Here is a 20,601-nt window from a genome sequence, read left to right as displayed (position 1 = left end):
ACTGCTCTCCTTTTTTTAAAGTATTTAATCTTACTCAGTTACAAGTTGTTGTGATACTTGATTGAAACCAATATTTATGAAATTTTAAATGATAAACATAATTTATTTATTTTACATATCTACAAATTTTTGTTTTACTTGTGCAGTGAGTTATTTAACTTACAAACCTAACCTAACTACTGGTTTTGCGGATCCTGCCTGATCGTCTAACTGTAACAGGTTTAGGTGTTGACTCAACTGTAGGCTTGTTTGGCTGTTTTAGTACCCTGACTTTGGCCAGAGGAATCTGTTTCTTTGTCTGTACTAACTGAACTTTGTTTCAATCACAGTGGTCTCTTCCAACTCACTTTCAGATAAAATCTCAGGGATTAGAACTTCAAGCTCAGTTTTTGGTTCATCTTTGGCTGGAATCATTTGATTAACATGAACACTTTTAATCCAATCTCCAACTTCAACTAAGTATCTTTTTGTTCCACACACTTCCACTATTTTCCCAACATCCCATTCGTCTCGATTGGACTTGTTGGGAGGACTGAGAACACGAACTTGCACAACTGGCTTGAAGTTCCTCTCCTTTTTATGGGAGTCAAAATGGCATTTTAACTTAACTGTTTTTGCTCAACTCTCAAGGCCAAATTGGGTTGAATTAGACTTAGGCGTATTTTTAGACTTCCCTTCATCAACAGTTCTGCAGATGAGTAGCCCGTTGTGTGTTGTGTGGTTCTGTACTTCAGCAAGAAACTAGCCAAATGATGTTTCATGCTGAGCTTTGAACTACCCTGCAAAACCAGTTTCTTGAGAGCATTTTTGACAACTCTAACAGACCTTTCCACTGCCCTGTTGAAGGCTGGATGGTATGGGGGAACAAGTGTGTGTTTCACACTATTCCGCTGCATGAACTCTTTGAACCGTTCTGAACTAAACTGAGGGCCGTTATCAGAAACAAGCTATTCAAGTAAACCATGGCATGCAAAAATTGATCTCAACTCATCTATGGTACACTCAGTAGTAGTGCTTGACCCCATATGCTTAACCTCAATTCATTTGGAATGACTATCTACTAGTACCAGAAAGTGATCATTACCCTTTTCATAAAAATCTGCATGAACTCTGAAAAGGTCTGCTTGGCCATGACCAGGGTTGCAGTGGTATTTTTGGTGGTTTACTCCGTCAATTTTGGCAGACGCTACATTTGCTCACATGGCAGATCACTGCACCTACACCATAACTGGAAGCATCACAAGCAAGTTTCATCTCGCGTATCGTGTCGTAGTGAACAAGGAGTTTGTCACGTGTCAAGTTTTCCTTGGAGATGTCATATGCACGTTGCTGTTCCTTTCCCCATGTCCATTCCACATCTTTTTATAGCAGATGATGTAGTGGTTTTAGCACAGTTGATAAATCTGGAAGGAATCATGCATAGAACTGCACCATCCCAAGGAATGATTGTAGCTCTGACACATTACTGTGTTTGGGAGCATTCACTATTGCTTCCACTTTTGGCTTCACAGGGCAAAGTCTGTTGGCGTTTACTTTGAGTTCAAGGTAGACCACCTCTGACTGCGCAAATGCACATTTACTTTGTCGCAGTTTGACATTGTGGCAGTTGAGTCGTGTGAGAACTTGCTTGAGGATTTCCAGATGTTCTATTATGCCCTCTGTGAATATCAGGAGGTCATCCTGGTTGCACACACAGTGCAGAATGCCTTGTAACATTTTGTTATTCCGCAAGTCCCTTGTCAACTTGTCCTTTCCCACCCAAACCACCCCCTCCCCAGCAACTTTCTCCTGCAACCACAGGAGATGCAACACCTGTCCCTTTACCTCCCCCCTCGACTCCATCCAAGGATCCTGACAGTCGTTCATACCGCTAGGGTGTAAGCTACCCAAGCAAAATATGAGATGTGTTCGTCCAATTTGCGCTGGGCCTCGCTCTGCTAATTGAGGAGGCTCAGGACAGAAAGGTCAGATTGGGAATGGGAGGAGGAGATAAAGTACTGAGCAACTGGGAGATCAAGTAGGTTAAGGTGGACTGAGCTGAGGTGTTCAGCGAAATGATCGCCGAGCCTGCGCTTGGTCTCGCCGGTGTACAGAAATTGACACCTGGAACTGAGGATACAGTAGATGAGGTTGGAGGAGGTGCAAGTGAACCTCTGCCTCACATTGGCTTCTCTAACTTCAAATAGCCCTTGCTTTCCCTCTCTCTTCATCCCCTCCACCTTCCCAGTTCTCTGACCAGTATTACTGTCTCCGACTACATTCTATCTCTGTCCCGTCCACTCCTCTGACATCAGTCTGAAGAAGGGTCTCGACCCGAAACGTCACCCATTCCTTCTCTCCAGTGATGCTGCCTGTCCCGCTGAGTTACTCCAGCATTTTGTGTCTACATAGTGATACTTGATGTTTGGATACTCCAGATTCATAAACATCTTCGTACAGCCACACAAAAAAGAATCACATTGACTACATTATGAAAGTAACCTTAGCCTGATTAGATCCTGGGCAGAGGATACCTGGACAATTTTCACACGCTTGGATAGATGTTACATTTTAACTAGCGGTGCAGTAATTTTGGAGCACAAGTCTTCAGACTCACACAGCTGGGATGGTGTCTTGTCCCATGACTTTTGTTCTATGCCATGCTTTCAACAGCATCTTGATATCATGTAGCGTGAATTGAATTGGCTTAAAAATAACTTTAATGATGCTTGGAATCCCCAGGGAAACAGAGATGCATCATCCATTCATCCTCATCTGCGTGAATATCGCTGGGCATGGCTAAGACTTGTATTTAGCTTTCAATTGCTGAGTAATCTATGCTTGAGTTTGGGGAGCCCCCTATTGGTTTAATTATCCATCATTCACTAGGCTGTTAATATCGCAGCAATGTTGCAATTTGTAATGCCTTCACAACTCCACCCACTAGCATGTCCCAGCACATGCTGACACCATACCACCATATCTTTAATTAGTCATTATAAGAAATCAGGCACAGATCAGGGCATCTGAATGATGAGATATCCACACATTGTAATTCACCATGAGCCACTGGGAAATTGCCTCCCGAGATATTTGACCATCATGTCTGGAAATTTACTTAATGTTATAGAAAAGTATCTAAGTCATCTAAGCATATAAGAAAGAGGAACAATTTACTGTCACCTTTTTGTTTTTTAAACATCACACATTACTTGGCATTTGGCTACTTCATACAAGGTTAAGAAAATTTAGCATTTAAATTTGCCTTCTCGTGCATCTATTGTCTTTTTTAAAACAATGACAATATATAATTGCATCTCAGCTAATTGAGCAGTTAATTTCCCTGCCTTGATGAAAACATCTAAATCCTTACTTCCCAACAACAGCAAGATGAGGAAGCAGGCAGTAGCGACTTTACATAGAATTAAGCAATGCTATCTATATTGCCGCAACTTAAAACTGTTTGCAAATCCTTTGAATGAATTAACATAGACATTATGGGGTGATCTTTATACTAAATACTTTTAGAATACTGCTTATTTTTAGAATGGAAATCTGAAATTACTTTTATTTCACATACATTGTCGGTTAATATTTTTGAGTGAGCACTTTAACCAATATTTTTTTGCAAAAGCTGTCCTATCTCCCTACCATATTTTAAGAGCCGGTATTTTTCTCCATGTATTTATATTTGTAAAAAGTAGGGTTTTGTGTACAGTTCATTAGTTAGTTTATTTCATCTCCTGAATATTATTAATTACTTCAAATCTATATTAATCAATCATGTCTTAAATCAACAGGTAATGGAAATTGACCCTTATAAAATTCATATCACTACCCAAAAATCTAAGAATAAAAATTTGCTCTCCAAATTTGTGAAAATAAATAAATACAATATGCTAAAGAAGCAAATTTTATCTTTTAATTTTTGAACTGCCGTTTCTCGATCCATGTACAGATGATGTAACTGTTTTTTGTACCAGATGAAAGGTCCAGTTTGCTGTCTCATAGTTATTTCTTTGAATTGTCTATATTATTTACCCAGAAATTGTCTGAAAACTTAATGACTATGTAAAGGAATTTTACTGGACATCAAACTGTATTTTACGAGATTTGATGCTGGAGAAAAGCATAATGTGTTTGATGAATGTATGGGACTTGCTGTGTGAAATAAGGATACCAGAGACAATATTAAAGCAAGTTCTCAAGTTGCCCAATCAGGTGCTTGGGCATTTTATTTTCATCGTAGTGAAGTAATACTTAATATGGAAGACTGCCAAGTGTATGGACAGAAGGTTGGACAGAACAATGTGCCATTAAATAAAATGGTTCTTCAAGCTAAGATCAAGAGCTTGTATGATTTTAGTGAAAGTACAAAATGAAAACCTTTCCTGGCAAGTAAGGGTTGGTTTGACAGCAATTTAACTTGCATAATATTAAACTAAGTAGCGAACTTGCCAGTTTTCATGTCAAAGCTGTGGTGAATTATCCTAGTGATTTGATGATCATTGATGAAGAAGGATACATGCCAGAACATGTGTTTATTGTAATGTGCATTTGATTAGCTGGGGTTTCTCCCACCTTTTTTGGAAACACATGTCCTGACAGAACAGAACATTCAAGAGAAGACTGCACCATGTTTTAAAGCTTTCACATATCATCTGTTGCTACTTGTGATAGGCAGTTCTGTTGGTGATTTTAAGTTAAAATCTGTTCTTATGTAGAGCTTTGAAAATCCCAGATTTATCAAAGGTTATGCAAAACTTAACTTACCTGTAACTTGGCACTCAAACAGGAAATGTGGATGATTGAATATTTTTCAAGTCTGCTTCATCAACTATTTCTGCTTTGCTATGGAAAAGTACTGTGCCAAATGTAACATATCCAACAAAACATTGCTCATTCCAGATAAGGCACCCACTGAATTTAATCAATTTTTCCAATAACGTGAAAGTTGATGACTTGCCCAAGAACACAACAGCCGTATTACAGCCAAAGGCATAATTGCAAATTTCAAGATATTTAACAACACCTTTTATGTAATTGATCAGTGCAACTCATGGAGAATGAAAACCAGTAGTTTAGGAAATCTACAGAGGCAAGTAACTGCAGATGTTGGTTTACAAAAAAAAGGCACAAAGTGCTTGAGTAACCTAGCTGGTCATGCAGCATCTCTGGAGGATATAGATGTTGCCTAACCCACTGAGCTACTCCAGATACTTTGTTTCAAGAAATGTGGATGCTTTAACATGAATGCAGCAGAGTGGTGAGATAGAGATCTCACTTCCAACTGATGCTGGGTTTTAAGACATCATCAGAGAAGATGTGATTTAGATGCTGGAATCTTGTGAAAATTTGTCGAATGGAGATCTTATAGACAATTGATGCAGTGGTTGGCCATTCGGCCCTTCAAGCCAGCACCGCCATTCAATGTGATCTTGGCTGATCATCCCCAATCAGTACCCCGTTCCTGCCTTCTCCCCATATCCCCTGACTCTGCTATCTTTAAGAGCCCTATCGAGCTCTCTCTTGAAAGTATCCAGAGAACTGGCCTCCACCGCCCTCTGAGGCAGAGAATTCCACAGACTCACAACTCTCTATGAGAAAAAATGTTTCCTTGACTCCGTTCTAAATGGCTTACCCCTTATTCTTAAACTGTGGCCCCTGGTTCTGGACTCCCCCAACATCGGGAACATGTTTGCTGCCTCTAGCGTGTCTAAACCCTTAATAATCTTATATGTTTCAATAAGATACCCTCTCATCCTTCTAAAATCCAGCATATACAAGCCCAGCCGATCCAGTCTCTCAGCGTAGGACAGTCCCACCATCCCGGGAATTAACCTTGTAAACCTACGCTGCACTCCCTCAATAGCAAGAATGCCCTTCCTCAAATTAGGGGACCAAAACTGCACACAATACTCCAGGTGTGGTCTCACTAGGGCCCTATACAACTGCAGAAGGATCTCTTTGCTCCTATACTCAACTCCTCTTGTTATGAAGGCCAACATGCCATTCGCTTTCTTCACTGCCCTCTGTACCCGCATGCTTACTTTCATTGACTGATGAACAAGGACCCCCAGATCTCTGTGTAGATGCTGCTGCACCCGCTGAGTTTCTCCAGCATTTTTGTGTACCTTCGATCTTCCAGCATCTGCAGTTCCTTCTTGAACACAACCCCCAGATCTTGTTGTTCTTCCCCTTTTCCCAACGTGACACAATTTAGATAGTAATCTAACTTCCTGTTTTTGCTACCAAAGTGGATAACCTCACATTTATCCACATTAAACTGCATCTGCCATGCATCTGCCCACTCACCCAACCTGTCCAAGTTACCCTGCATTCTCATAACATTCTCCTCACAGTTCACACTGCCATCCAGCTTTGTGTCATCTGCAAATTTGCTAATGTTACTTTGAATCCCTTCATCTAAATCATTGATGTATATTGTAAATGCTGTGGTCCCAGCACCGAGCCTTGCAGTACCCCACTAGTCACTGCCTGCCATTCTGAAAGGGACCCATTAATCTCTACTCTTTGTTTCCTGTCTGCCAACCAATTTTCTATCCATGTCAGCACTCTACCCCCAATACCATGTGCCCTAATTTTGCCCCCTAATCTCCTATGTGGGACCTTATCAAATGCTTTCTGAAAGTCCAGGTACACTACATCCACTGGCTCTCCCTTGTCCATTTTCCTAGTTACATCTTCAAAAAATTCCAGAAGATTAGTCAAGCATGATTTCCCTCTTCGTAAATCCATGCTGACTCGGACCGATCCTGTTACTGTTATCCAAATGTGCCGCTATTTCATCTTTTATAATTGACTCCAGCATCTTCCCCACCACCGATGTCAGGCTAACTGGTCTATAATTCCCTGTTTTCTCTCTCCCGCCTTTCTTAAAAAGTTCGATAACATTAGCTACTCTCCAATCCACAGAAACTGATCCTGAATCTATAGAACATTGGAAAATGATCACCAATGTGTCCACGATTTCTAGAGCCACTTCCTTAAGCACCCTGGGATGCAGACCATCAGGCCCTGGGGATTTATCAGCCTTCACTCCTATCAGTCTACCCAACACCATTTCCTGCCTAATGTGGATTTCCTTCAGGTCCTCCGTCATCCCAGATCCTTTGGCCACTAGTATATCAGGAAGATAGTTTGTGTCCTCCTTAGTGAAGCTGGATCCAAAGTACCTGTTCAACTCATCTGCAATTTCCTTGTTCCCTATAATAAATCTTATGTTGGAGCCAGGATGAGCAAGAGGCCAATGAAATTAAAAACCTAATCCAACTAATGACAAACTGCCTACCATATGTTTTAACATTCATTAATCAGTTTGTGGTTATCCTTCGTGCTAATGATCTAAATTAAGAAAATAGTCTGAAGATTGGACGATTACCGCATGACGTCACGAATTGTTACAAGGAAATATATAAGGAGAAGGTGTGCTGCAAATAATAAACAACTCCCGACACCACCTCCTTTCAGATAACTAAGTATTTTTGTACACCAAAGGGGCTGCACGGTGGCACAGCGGTAGAGTTTCTGCCTTACAGCGCCAAAGGCCCGGGTTCGATCCTGTACACGGATGCTGTCTGTATGGAGTTTCCTCGTGACCTGCGTGAGTTTTCTCTGGGTGCTCTGGTTTCCTCCCACACTCGAAAGACATACAGGATTGCAGACTAATTGGCTTAGTAAATTTATAAATTGTCCCTAGTGTGTGTTGGACAGCGTTAGTGTGCGTGGGCCGAAGGGCCTGTTTCCGCGCTGTAGCTCTAAACTACACTGCTATCTGTTAGTAATATTATTAAACAATCTTATTTTATTTTCTATGCATTTAAAAGTATCTCTCCATTTATATCAGTAGGGAGCAAAACAGCCCATATAATATGTGATTTGATGGTGAGGGAAATAAAGTTTGCAATGCTGAAATTCGCAACATTCATTGTCCATTTCTTTCCAGATGCTGCCTGACCTACTGAGTTCCACTTGCAGCTCTCCCCCTTTTTTTTTTACCTCTGCTCACTTTTTCTAAATTCTTCATGACTCATAGAGGCTACTGCTTAACAGCCTGTGATCCAGGGTTTGTCCTTAACTTGATGCTGCCTGTTTCGAGCTTGCAAGTTCTCCCTGTGATCATGTCCGTTCCTTCCAGGTGCTCTGGTATCCTCTCGTATCCTCCCAATGATATGCCCATTAATAGGTTAATTGGTCACTGTTAATTATCCTTGAGTGGTAGAATCTGGTGGCAGTGACGGGAATTTAAAAACTCGGATTAATGTAGGATTATTGTAAAATAATGATTGATGGTCAGCACAGACTCAATGGGCTGCTCAATATTATTACAATATTATATTTCTGACTTCTTTCTGAACCCACTTCTCCAAGGAGGTCAACCACAACTTTTCTATTCTCAGTTTATACTGTAACCCGTGTCACTCTGGAAGCATTCTTGTAAATGTCATCTTCTCCTCTCAAGGTACTTCCCGTCTTTTGGAAAGTGTGGTGACCACAACTGGGAGCCTGTGCTTTACCTGAGCTGCTGTAGGAAGATCTACCACTGAAGATGACTGTGAACCCTGCCATGGATACATATATTACTTCTTTTATGGTAACATTGGGAAGCTGTTTCCCTAAATATTGCTATTCGTCTTTTGCATGGCTACTCCCTCTGATAGCATTTCATTATCTTTCAAAGATGATTTCTTCTTTTTATGAATTGTCATTTTCAGCAAAAAACTATTCTTAACACACACATTCCTTGATTTGAAGATAAGACACAAAAAGCTGGAGTAACTCAGCAGGTCAGACAGCATATCTGGAGAAAAGAACATCTACAGGTGACGTTTCGGGTCAAGACGTTTTTGCCCCAAATGTCGCCTATTCCTTTCCTCCAGAGATGCTGCCTGTCCCGCTGAATTACTCCAGCTTTCTGTGTCTATCTTCGGTTTAAACCATCACCTGCAATTCCTTCCTACACATTACTTGATTTGGTCCCCTTTTGTTGGTTTAGTTAACTTTATCCATAACAGTTCCGTAAGAACAGAATTAAAGATACGTTTACCTTTTGCACATGGATATAGCATACTTCTACAGTAGTCAGAAATTCCCACCCTCTAATATTGACACAAAGTTTGTAATTCTGATATTTGAATTTGAACTTAATCTCGAAGCCTGATCCCAGAGATTGAACTAGTTTAGAATAAAATCCTTAGTTAATTTTTAAATTGAAAACCTGCTTAGGCTGCTTCTAAAACTAAATTACAACTTGAAAGATTGAAATTCAAATTTAGTGAATATTCATAATTGTGCTTTTTGCACACACTTGTTTTATCCATAACAACTCACACAAATATCCTTGACTTTTTCTATATCCCGATCTTAAAGTTTCCACCTCTGCTCGATACGGCTTTAGCTATTAGGTCCTTAAGTCCTGGCATTCCACGACCAAATTCTTAATTTGTCTGAATGGCTCAACTAGAAATAATGTACACAAACGCACATTTCCTGCATGTAATTGAACTATGTTATATACTGTATCAGGGGCATATTTAAGGAGGATGTGGTGTGATAGGTGTATACTGCGTCATGGACATTTTGAATGAGGATGTGGTGACATACAATAGGTGCATGCTAAATGTAAGCACTTTTATTCCTTGATTAAATGAAATAAGGAAATTTGTAAAATCCATCTATGGACAAGTCTTTAACAATGCTTTTTGCACGAGTGCAATTTATCATTTATAGTTCATTGTATTGATACAGGACTTGGTGCATCATATTCTGGCAGATTAATTATTGCCTATGCAAAATAGACTAAATATCCCAATAGCTCAAATATTCCATTCTAATCTTGTATGCCTAATATTAGCTATTATTAACTAACTAGTCTCTGAGAATGACAATGTGTTCATGCAGGCATATGCTTTTATGCAGAGTTTTTTTGCCTGTCTAGAGATCATACAATATTGGTTTGACAACTCTCCCAAGCAGAAGCTGGGACCAATTTTGAACTGAGTTCGCTGCACAATAAAGTATGTCATCTTTACATTCAATATTAAGATATTGAACATAAAAAATTAAGTTTCTCCAACAAACTTTATGATATAGTGAAGAATTGGCACTGTTCAACACTAATTATTATGTTATCTTCTCGATTACAGTTTCACTCCTGCAAGCAGTAACAGCAGTGAGGTGTCATTTGTCAACATCTGCTGTTCTTTTGAACAGGGACCTGGTTCATAGTTGACTGCTGCTGGCATGAGATGCAGCTCTCACAAAGGTCACAGGGACTTGCAATTGCACATCAAAAACAGTACAGTTTTTGAAGATATTATTTCTCTTTGTTGAGGCAGTTTCAATCTACAGTAAGTACTTCAAACAAATTAGCACATGGCACAAAATTCTCTGGATACTGCCATGCCTTCTTCACTCAAGGTGTGTCTGCAATTAAAGTGAGTCCTTCTGAAATGGTCAACCAACCAGTCTAGTGTGTACTGTACAAATACACTTACTTTGCTGACACTCAATGAATTTGAAGCGTACTCAACTCCATCGTAAACGGTGAACATTTGACTGCATTTTGCAGCGTAAACGGTGAACATTTGACTGCATTTAATGAATGAATGAATGAATAAGTTTATTGGCCAAGTATTCACATACAAGGAATTTGCCTTGGTGCTCTGCCCGCAATTGACAACATGACATACAATGACAGTTAGGAATGACACGCAAAACATTAAACATTAATAATAAAACATTATTGATTAAACATGTGAATTAAATAAAATACTAGAGCAAAAGGAGACTACAGATTGTTGATTATTGAGTTGAGCTACTACTCGTGGAAAAAAAGCTGTTTTTATGTCTGGCTGTGGCAGCTTTATTGTGTTAAATTTCTAAACTCTGAAATAAAATCTATTGCAGAAACAATAAGAAATGAGAACATCTTGATTTTTTTTCTAAACAAGCAAGCAGCTAACTGAAAAGCAACCAAATCAGATGCTATAATTTGAATTTACTTTTACCTTTACAATATGATTCCAGCTGCCATTTTAATTTCTCATACAGCTGATGAATACTCTTTATACTAAAACCCTGATGATTGTGATGTGAATAAATGTGTAAACTGTATTTTTTTTAACTGGATTAGGGCCCAGGTTTTATTGTTGCGATGAAAGCAAAACTATCTTCAATTGCCAAGATTATCTTGTTAAATTAGCAAAATTCTTAGCTGAATACCCATAGTTGAATACAATAATGCTGACATGAGTACTGTGAGTGATACTCTGCTCCTCCACATGCTGCACTATTGAAGTCCTCATGGATGGGTGCATTTTATTCAGCTCCTTAATTGGCCAGACATTTAACATTTTACATACAATCTTTGCTGCAAAATACATGAACATTTTGAATTGAGTATAATGACATAATAGGTAATAATTACTGTTAAACTACCATTCTGTCCCTGTCAAGTTAATTTAAGATTAATCCCCAAAATAATTATATTTAATTCTGTATTTATATTATTTGTAAATTTTTACCATAATTTCATATGTATGGAGCACACTTTATCTTTAATAATGATACAATTGAGGTAGTAAGAAATTATCTTGGAACAGAAAATCAGGAAGTAGAATTCCAATAAGAGGAGATATGAGAATTTGTGAGACAATTAAAAAAATTGGCAGGCTCATCAACAGCAGATTTTCTGTTATAGTATAAATCAGAGGATTGTTTAGCAATGGTGTAACAGTTATTGTAGGGGGTCTTCAATCTTCTAGTAGACTTCTCCTTTCGTATCCTTCTTCCATGTTTCAAATTTTGACATCGCTGTCATCGTCCGTCCTGAAAGGACGCAGGCTTCCGGCGCCAATCAGTGGGAGCCATCACTTGTTGCAATAGATGATGGTGGTAGCAGAATTAGCTCAGGATACTTCCAGTTTCCAGCCCCGTGACATGGACGCTTCTGCTATGGAGCCTTCAAGTAGACTGACAAATTAGCAAAAGTAGATTAGAGAATTTAGAAGAATTCATTGGATGCATTCTGGGCAGTGATCCAGAGGACTACATATGGAATCAACAATGTATTTCAGTTAATTACTAATTTCGGTATAAGAAATATGCTATGAAAAGAGATCACACATTATAGGATTTCACATTGAGTTTATGATTAAATTTGAAACTAAAACCAAATTAGTTCAAGAAAAGATAATTGTAGGTTTATGCTGTATAGTTGTCCAATGTTTTTGTTGATGAGTAAGAAGATGTAATTTAACAGGAATGAAGAGAGTGGGTCTTGGTTTATTATTAGCACCTGCACCGAGATACAGTGAAAAGCTTTTGTTTTTCGCTGTTATTCAGATCCTATTCTCTTTAATCAGATAATTTAATACATGAATACAATAAAGCCAAACACTAATACAATAGGTTGAGCAAAGAGAAAAATCCCAGAGTGCAGAATATAGTTTTCAGCATTGAGGCATTACAGTTCCAGAAAAAAGGTCAGATGTCTGGAATTAGATATATTGGAGCATTGGAACTACACCTTAGTTTATGAGAGTACCACAAAAGTGTGGTAACAGAGGGAAAGGAGCTGTTCATGAATTGGTGGTTTATGCTTTCAAGCATTTGTATCTTCTGCATGACGGAGAGGGTAAAAGTGGGAATGACTTACTTAGACTTAAGGGCCTGTCCCACTTGGGCGTCATTTGCGCGTCATTTACACACGCGTCATGTCGTGACACGTGCATTGTGCGCGCATGGCGCATAATGAGGCGTGGTGCCATAGGTAATGGCGCGCAGTAGTGCGCGGTGCCCCAGGATTTGGGGATTCTCAAAATCCTCGCGTGCCACCCGCGTGACGCGCAAATGACGCCCAAGTGGGACAGGCCCTGTAGTTCCTCTCACACTGTTGAGTGCATTGGGCAGCAGGCTTTTGCCATTGTGTTCGATCACGTGCGATGTCTTCCACCCTCGATAAGTTAGCGTCCCGGGATTCCAAATCCTTCTGGAATGTTCGCCTCCATGTGAGTTTTGGTCGGCCTCTTTTTCTTCTTCCGTCAGGTTGCCATGTAATTGATATCTTAGGTACACGTTCAGGTGACATTCTGAGTACATGTCCTGCAAATTTCATCCTGCGTACCTCTATGTCCTGGCTGAGAGGCTTTGTTGCAGTTTCCCTGTAGATCTCCTCGTTTGTGATTTGGTCTCTGTAGCTAGTCTTCAGGATCTTACTCAAGCAGCGTTGTTGGAATGCATCCAATTTCTTTTTCATCTTCACATTGATTTTCCATGTCTCACTGGCATAGAGGGCTGTAGGGAGGACTACGGACTGGAAGAGCTTGACTTTTAGCATCTTGGATATCCCGCCACTAGACTATATTGGCTGCATTCTTCTGAAGACTGATGCAGCTTTACCAATTCGGGAGTTGATGTTGACCTCTACATTTCCATCTGCTGTGAACATGCTGCCAAGATAGGTAAATCTTGTGGCGTTTTCCGTAGGTTCCCCATTGATTATCAGTTGGTCTATTGGCTGCTGGTCTCCAGTCTGCATGGTCTTAGTCTTCTGGCAGCTGATCTTTAATCCAACCTTTGATGCATTCTCCTGGGAATGACCGGGTTATAAATGGCTCTTGATTATTTGGTCCATTTTCCTAAGGCAGTGTAAAGTCTAGATGCAGACAATGGTTGGAAGTCTGGTCTGTGATGGACACAATTCACAATTCAAATCCACAATTATCTACAGCTTCTTGTGGTTTTACACAGTGCTGTACCAAAATCAAGCTATGATGAAACCTGATAGAATGCTTTCTACCGTGCATCTGTAGAAGTTGGCAAGAGTTATTGGAAACATGCTGAATTTCCTTGGTCCCCCAAGGAAGTAGAGACGTTGCTGTGCTTTGTGGCCGCAGCTTCAGTGTAGTTGGTCCAGAACAGATTGTTGGTAATATTTATGCCGAGGAACCTGAAGCTCCAAACCATTTCCACTTCAGCACCATTGAATGGAGCATGTACTCCACCATTCTTCCTGAAGTCAATAACTAGCTCATTTATCTTGCTAACATTGAGGGAGAGGTTGTTGACCTGACACCATGTTACTTTGCTCTTTATCACGTTGTTGTACTCCATCCCGTCACTGCTAGAATTCCAACCCACTGCAAACTGCAAATGGTGGCGATGGTATTATCTGCAAACTTGTAGATGGTGTGAGAGCAAAATTTGGCTGCACTGCCATGAGTCTATAGGGATAGAAGGTGCTGAAATCACATCCTTAATGTGCACCAGTGTTAAGAATTATTGTGGAGGATGTATTGTCGCTATTCTCACTGATGTAGTCTATTGGTCAGAAAGTTGAGGATTCAGTGGCAGAGGGGGTTGCTGACTCCTAGGTGCATCAACTCTAATGACATGTTAGCTGATGTTTGATGGAGCTAGGGGGCAATGTTATAAACATACAAGAATATACTCAAGTTCATACGCGAGTGTGAATTAATTGGATCATTAAAATATTTTGTGCACTGTATCCAGGAAAATGTTACAGAAGTTCTGCAGCTGACCATCTGAGATACTTCCAGCCATGCCTTTTGTTCAGCAGTATGTTTTTATCCTCTTTACTTCAGACTTTGGAGATACAGTGCGGAACCAGGCCCTTCGGGCCACTGAGTCTATGCCGACCAGCGATCACTCCGTACACTAATACTATACTACGTACTAGGGACAATTTACAATTTTACCAAAGCCAATTATCTTACAAACCTGTATGTCCTTGGAGTGTGGGAGGAAACCGGAGCACCCAGAGAAAACATACGCGATCACAGGAAGAATGTACAAACTCCGTACAGACAGTATCCGTAGTCAGGATCGGACCTGGATCTCTGGCACTGTAAAGCAGCAGCTCTACTGTTGTGCCACTGTGCTGCCCTCTTGTTACTGGTAATTAGAATTCTCCCTCTAGTCCCAGGCGCCCACATCAGGTAGGGGATCAGTAAAGGAGAATGCGACTTTTGATTGTCTCTATTCCATTTTGAGAATATTTCTCCTGTGTTTACAGCTCCCAAGGTCTTGCTAAAACAACCTTTAACTTGCACATTAAACATTGGAATTGAAAACATCATATGAGTTCTCACAATATCTGCTACCACACCTAAGCATGCCCAAGTATGCAAGGGTAGGAGTGGGCCACTTGGCATTAAAACTGATTGTACTATTCACTGTGATTATGGGTAATTTACTCTAGGCCTCAAACCCTCTTTGTCTGTTCTACACAGCCAAATTCCTTACTTTCATCCAATTGGTTTAAACCCTAGTTATGTGATTCACCTGGTTGCCGATCACATCACAGTTCAAGTGAAGCCCATTACAATGGAAAAGCTTTTTTTTTACCCCTCAATACTTGGGTTAGTGCTTCATGGAGATGAAGGAAGTTCAGCAGGTCTCCAATGACTCTCACTAACTTTTACTGATGCATTGTAGAATGCATGCCATTGTGTTAAAAGAAGTTGCAGAGTTATAGTCCAGTTCATCATACAGACCAGACACCCCACCATCAACTCCATTTACATTTCACATTGCCTTACCTAAGCCATACCTAATCAAATACCTTTTTTACCCTCTTTCATTAAAGGATTAGTTTCTTCTTCTGCTGTTGGGCAGAAGATACAAAAACTTGAAAGTGTGTACCACCAGAGTTGGGAACAGCTGCTTTTCCTCTTTTATCAGATTACTAAACAGTCCTCCCATGAACTAAGATGCAGCCCTGAACTCCCAACCTTCCTCAAGGACACTGGACTTTTCTCTGGCACTACGCTGGTATCTTTCTCTATTGCACTACCTGTTGTACTTGGCCATGGCATGATTGTATAGTATGATCTGATTTATTGGTACGTGACTATAATAAACCTATACAAGTACCAATACCAAGGATTAGAAGAATTAATCCTTAAGCCATGCATTTACTTCTCGAATATCATTTGCTCTCTAATAATTTGAATGTGGCAAATTATAATTTGGAGAATTTTACCTTTAAGTTCTGTTTTTGCCCAAAACTGCTCATCATCCTACAGCAAAACCCATCTTTTTCTACTTATGGTGTAATGCCTATTTGTACCACAATACCTAGATCATCCTCCTCACATTACACGTTCATCTCCAGTCCAGATGTCTTTAACCTTGATACTGGGCGGGCAACATAGTTAGGGACAGTTGACTTTGCTGCAGAAAACAGAGTGTACTTCCCTAACTTTGGGTCTCCTACGCCAGTACATTTTTTTCTTGGCTCCATCACCTGTATGGCCATCATGCCAAGGACAATTTGCACATCCTGTAATCCCCACCCTCTTTCAAACTAGTGAACAAAAATCATGTTATGCAATTGATCCCATACCCATAAGCACAAGATAATAACAGGGTCTGTAAAGAAGCCGCAGATGAACTGCTCTACTTCTGTATTTTCCACTACCTATCAGACTCCAGACCCCAACTCTTTTGTTTGATTAAAGCCTTAATATTCTCAAAAGTTAAGCACCATAGAAGTAGGCCATGGGCCCCACCTTATCTCCACCAACCTTCAAATAACCAACCAACAAATCTCAATATTCCTCTTACATCCTCATTAACTCTTGCTATATCTTCCTGTCATCTACTTGCATGATTTACAGTAGCCAATTTACCTACCAGTTAACACGCCTTTGACATATAGGAGGAAATTGAGGCACCCGTGTAGTGACAGAAAGATCATGCAAACTCAATACAGACAGCACCTAAGGTCAGGGTGAAATTAGTTGAAGCTGCAAGGCAGCAATGCTAACCATTGCACTGCTGTGCCATCTGACTGTGTTTCATTTTGATTTGTGATTACCTTTGTAAGAGAAAAATTAAGCATCAATCAAGCATGCTTAACCACTGTTCCAGCCTTGGTTTCTATTAATCTATTCCAACAAACTGCAGATTGTTGATTACAGGTACCCACACTTCCCTGTACCCCATTACCTGTCCCCCATCCTGTATCATTATTCTAGACAGAGGAACAATGTATCCCATGGAGCAGAGCTTGAAATGTACTTGAGTGCAAGTACTGAAAATACTTTTGTTAACAATTTACACAACTAAGATTGCAAACATTTCCAAATATTATGCAACTAAAATCAACTAACTCTGCAAGTGTAAACTACTATCAAGATGTAATCAGACACAATGTTGAAGGGCTTATCTTACAGAGAGGAGACCTTTACCCCTGGATAGTCTTGGCCATGAACCCAACCAGGGACAAACCTCTGAACTTGTGGTACGATTGTATTCTGGCAATATTAAATCAATTGTGATCATTGGAGACAGACTAAAGGTTCCCATCCTCCCAGCTCAACTCCTTTTATTATATCAAGCATCGAGCTAACTGAGTCAACTACGTCCACCCACACATCAGAAGAAATGCCTGCACCAATTTCTCCATTGTGAGAAAATATTGGTACCGTCCCTATTTTTGTCTGATCATGTTTGCTATCATTATACAAGCAATCCACCAGAATCCAAAAGCAATGTGTGAAATTGTTATATGTATATGGGATATGATAGTATTCTAGTTATGTTCTGGATAATAATCCAGAGTTCTGGGCTAATGGAGACGGGAGTTAAAATCAGAGACGGGAGTTAAAATCCCATCTGTAAAGTAAATCATAAACAATAGGATTGAGACCTGAGTATCCAGATCAACAATGAGAATCCAGACCAACAATGTCTGATTGACATGGCAGACATAGTGATCAGCAAAAAATATGAATAGCTAATAAAAGGCCAATGACAATGTGTTCTCGGAAAAATATTTTAATAATCTCTTTTCAGAATTGGAAATATGAGTTGCTATTTAGTTTGTGCCAACTATGTAATTCATTGCTTCAATAACTGTTGTTTCACAAATTTCTGGTGTATACATCTACAGCATGATTACTCACAAAGTTAGTAATCTGCTGATGCACCAAGGAACAAATTAGACTCCCCATGACCTTTAAAAACTTTTTAATTGTGAAAGTATCTGTTTGCAATGGCACAGGTCTAATACTTATAATATTTCATCAGCTTTAAATGCATATACTCAAATATTTAAATTGCAAATATTCCTTATTAAAGTCAGATTAATGATTTAACCAGGGCCAGATATTACATATGATTCAAAAGTTAAAAAAATATATTGATCTAATATTATTTGACTTGAAGCAAATTAAACATGCAAAGATATGGAGCAGTAGAGTGTGACAGGTCAGAGTTCCATGTGTACTGATTGAGCTTCATATGGTTATATCTACTCCTTCAAAAGACCCAAAGAAGCTGGCAACCATTGTATGGGTGAAGGATGTCATAGCACAAGTTACTGTATGTTACTGGACTAGCGTCTTGACACCTTGGGATAAAGCTGATCAGACAGGGGTCTTACCACCAAATCAATCATCTTAAGGTCTTGCATTTTACATTAACTATTATTACTTTATCAAGTTTTGCATTGCTTTAAAATTCTGCAGCATGATTACTCACAAAATTTGTAATAATTTGCAGATGCAGCAAAGTACAAATTAGAATGCAGGATTGTCTCTGTAATTGTAGGGTTTATTGCCATTGCCCCAGGTAACCACCAATGATCTATCCTTGGTTCCTTCATGTTTCTGCTACTCATCCTGAAACACATCAATTTCCACATATATACAGGCAATTCCTATTTTTACTTTACCAGCCCTCTCCTTGATCCCTTAATCTCACCTTTCTCTCCCCAATCATTGTCTGGGACTGAAGTAGATTATCCACAATATTGGTGGCATATTTAACCCCCCCCCCCCCCCCCCCCGGTTGAGTTTTGGACTACATATCCATGTCACAAGTACCTTAAGGTCAAGACGCTTTTGGCCTATTCCTGTGTATGCATATAATATTTGTGAATGGGGAAGGTGCAATTTCTTTCCCTTATAGAAACACTAAAATATGTAACTTAATCCTGAGCTCCCAGGCTCCAAAATTCCTGCCCTTCCAGTCCTGCCAGCTGGTAAGGTGTTCCTCTCAGTCTAATCTATACAAAATGTGCAATGTTGCTTCTCATCTAATCTTAACCAATGCTATATAGTGCGATAAATTATTAAAATTTACCTGAATTTGCATTGTATGAGTAGACCTCCGTATGCAGTTCCGGTAAAATATCCTGCAGGAATGTTGACAAAAATTGTATGTTAGTGGGCAATAGGTTTGGCTATGACGAAATTGTTTGAGTCAAATGTACTACTTTTAGCAGAAAATAACTTATGATTGGATAGATCATTTGCTCACTTGCTAAATACTATAAATTCAATCGAAATATTTACAACGTTTTAATTATTTTTTTGAATTCTTACATAAACCTATCAAATTCAAAATGTTAGTGCAGTTTCCATGCTTTTTCTCACGGATTGGATGAGCTTCATTAATGTAATGAAGGAGTACGAAGATTTGCAGGAGATTCACCATCTTGAGTGTCTCTTGCCCTTTGCCAGGCTGTCCTCGTCAAACTGCTCGTTGTTGTTTGGGCGTGCTCATTTTGCCGACCTGGCGCAACCATTTACATGTCAAACTGACCCGGTGACAGTTCCCCCTCTTCATGCAAAGGTTGTGTTTCCACAATGCTGCAGACTGGGATTTTGAGACGTACAACGCGGTATTTGGCAGTTGACCAAGATGCAGTAATCAAGGAAATAAAAATACAAACAACCAAGAGAGTGCTCTTGTTTTGTCCTTCATCAAGTAAAACTCACCGAAAAAAAGGATGTATACAGTACCGTAGGCATACACCTGACAAATACAAGTACTGAGATCGCACATCTAGTCATTTTGAATTTACCAATCAAAATATGATTACCAAAATCGGGATTGTTAATTCGTCACTTGTTACTCGAGGCTAACTGTAAGACGACACCGTACTTCAGTTAATGTAACCATCTTGTAATAACCTCCGGCTATCAGGAACGTTTCTGGTCATTGACTTCAGAACTGCGAGGCTCATTTTATTTACTGATCACGCGATTGCTGACAAACTTGCATTTTTGTTTGGCTCCCTGAACTCCACAAGCAGTGAGAAAGGAGATATGCCAAATACGTTATTCCCCCCCCTGAATGTATCTGAAACTATCGGCTGCCAGTAGACACTGCCGTTTTCGACCCACGACATCTAGGTTCTGAAACTAATATTCAAGCACTTCACTTGAGAAGGCGAGAATTGAGTTTCAGTATGAACCTGTGCATCCAACACGAGACCATGTGCCCAATATCAAAAAAAAACTAACTGCTGGAGGTCCAGGCAGACAGCATGTGTGCAGGGAAAGAGACGACATTTCTGGTCGGGGTCTTTATTCAGACTGATGGGAGTACAGGGAAGATCATCAGTCCTCTGAAGAAGAGTCCCAACCTGAAATATCGTCAGTCAATTTCGCTCCACAGGTGATGCCTGGCCAGCTGAATTACTCCAACATATTGTTTCTTTGCTCAAGATTCCTGCATCTATAGTCTCTTGTGTCTCCACCATATGCCCAATAACTCAGTCGAGCAGTTTCTGAACGGGAAAAAAATCAACACTGTAGTAATATTGGCAAAAGCATCTTTAATTCA

The sequence above is a fragment of the Amblyraja radiata genome, chromosome 10, assembly GCF_010909765.2.
Source record: "Amblyraja radiata isolate CabotCenter1 chromosome 10, sAmbRad1.1.pri, whole genome shotgun sequence".
Lineage (NCBI taxonomy): Eukaryota > Metazoa > Chordata > Chondrichthyes > Rajiformes > Rajidae > Amblyraja > Amblyraja radiata.
Note: the sequence above shows the minus strand (reverse complement) of the source record.